Source organism: Etheostoma spectabile, chromosome 14 (assembly GCF_008692095.1).
Source record: "Etheostoma spectabile isolate EspeVRDwgs_2016 chromosome 14, UIUC_Espe_1.0, whole genome shotgun sequence".
Taxonomy (NCBI): domain Eukaryota; kingdom Metazoa; phylum Chordata; class Actinopteri; order Perciformes; family Percidae; genus Etheostoma; species Etheostoma spectabile.
This window is the reverse complement of record NC_045746.1, coordinates 23,682,286-23,684,849: the sequence shown is the minus strand read 5'-3', so window position 1 is coordinate 23,684,849 and position 2,564 is coordinate 23,682,286.

The following is a 2,564-nucleotide window of genomic DNA, read 5'->3' as shown; positions in this document are numbered from 1 at the left end:
GGTAGTAAGGTGGTGTTAGTGAAAACTGAAAACAAAGTCTGAAAAAGGGACAGAAATGTCAAATTTGGTCCGTTTTTGACCGGGGAGGACAACACAAGGGTTAATGGCAGGCTAGCAGATACTGTTGAGTTGCCTAGCACCAGCCAACTCTGCAACTGGAAGGATTGGAAGAAAAGTGTTGAAAACTGTCTCCACTGATAAAAAACACACCGGCTAACTTGGAAATGAGTTCTTATGTCCAAAGTTCGGAACCACCCCTTTACCCCTCATGTTGTCCTCGGGTAAAATTGACCCGTTTTCCTTTATCGACGTTCTTTTTAACTACCCAAAATAAGATGATTGATTCCACCCAACGCTCTTTGGCAAGTACACGTCTCTACTTTCATTAATTTTGGGGCGTCTTATTCAATTTTATAGCATTTGAAGAACAAATTGAAGTGGTTTTGAAATAGCATTGAGTAAATTGACATGTTCCAGTCTGTTAAACATCCATTCCTTTAATTTTAGTCAAAATAATTCCTAATTTCTGCTTTTCTAACTCAAACATTAGGTAAAATTTCCTATAAATGAGGTTTATTGACCATAAATTCAAATATAACTGTAAAACTAAAGTTAATAAGCTAGCGTTATGTAGTTTTGAAAACGTACAAAAAAAGTGACAGTGAAAAAAGTGTCAAAAGTGTTGAAAAAAGGGACAAAAATGTAAGAAAAAGTTAAAAACATCGATAAAAGACGTCAACAAAAGTGTTGCTTTTCAATTTGGACGGGAAGACAACACGACGGTTAACCAGAGTACGTTTTTTCCATCCCGTCCCAGAATGCTGTGCGGACTAGCCAGACCCTCCTCCGCAACGCTGTGGAGGAGGGTCTGGCAAAGTGGGACTATAGCAGCGTAGACCCAGGGCTGAATCACTCTGTCAATCAAAAGCCTGTTTTGATAATTAATAAATGATTTGAATAATTCTGAATTCAAAAACATGCGCCAAAACGTCTGACTTCAAGGTTCCCAAATGTGAGGATTTTTATGGTTTACATGTATTTGAATACATTTTATTTTTGCACAAAACAAGCACGCTTTGAATGCTTTTAGATCAGAAAGAAGCCGCTATGTTAAGCTGTTACATTGTTTTCTGTCGACACCTTTTTGATTTTTCTGTGCTTCACTTGCTGCTTGTAAGAGGAAATCAAAAGTCCAAAGTGATGGAGTGTGTACAACGTTAATGTGAATTTTAATTTATGCATATTCTTTATTGGCTTTAAGTGAAATTATGGATTTAGAAACATGTGCTATACTTTCAAAAGTAAAAGTAGCCAGTGTACAAAATGGCCTTTTAATGAGTGTTACATTGGCATTAATGCATAACATCCTGTTTAAGTACATTTACTGTACATTTTAATATTTTAGTAGGAGCTATACATCTACTTTATATAGTGTTGGGTGGGTAAATATTTTATGAAATGATATGTTTTAATGTAAATGTTTTATAATATCTGTTAAAGAACTAGTGCCTACAGCCATCAAACTAATCGTAGCTGTCGGGGGAAACCTTGTATGTCTAAAACCGTCCAAAAGCTTATTTGAAAACATTTTATTGAGCTATTTTCCTTAAGTTGAAGTAAGAACAAATCGCCTTGACACTGTTTAAATATTTGTAAAACCAACAAACACACAGCGAGACCAATAGCATTGACATATGGGGAAAAAAAATGGTAATGAAATGAAATATGGAGATACAAGGTTTGTAACAGAGTATAGAATACAATTTGATTGTCCACAGAAATGGAGCAAAAGTATAAAGTGGCACAAAAATTCAAGTTCCTCCAAATTGTACAACACGTAATAAACGTGAATGTAATTAAAGTGTTAATGGGCTTGGTGACTTTGCCCCCCTGCTGACAGCTCGTCTGTGCATTAAAGATGGAAACGTCTCCGGCCAAACGCGGCTCCTGCTAATGTGTTTCCCTGAGCACGAGCGGCTCGTTCCCACATTCTCCCACTAAAGCTCCATTAAAGCTTTATTGTTCCATACAGCTCCACGTAACGCAGTCCCACTCACAGTGTGCAAGGTGCAGCGTAGCGCTCTGCCCCCCCCCCCCCCCCCCCCCCCCCCCCCCCCCCCCCCTGCATGCTGCTCAGCCAAGTGACAGGTGCAGCGAAAATGTGCGTCTGCCGTGCTTCAGAGCCAGATGTGCAGCAGCTGGACCCCAGCTAACTAATACTGGAACTATTATCTACAAACTTCAGAGTTTTGCACGCTCAGGCTTTCTAACAGCACCCCTTCTGACACCATGCATGTTTTAAACTTTGAATAGGGCTGCACACTAGTTCAGCCAGGAGAGACATGTTTGCAGATATGCAAATAAGATTTACTTTAACAAGTCTTTGGCGATTAGACTCCATCGCTATACGAATATGACGTATATATGTATAGAGGTAGAGAACCATCAGACCCCCCGATGGAATCTAGACACCGGTGGTGGCGACGAAGGAGCCCGAAGACTCCAGACCGGTCAGCTGGAGTAGATGACTGGAGGTGGAGGGGGGGTTAGGGTGAAGGGTTGCC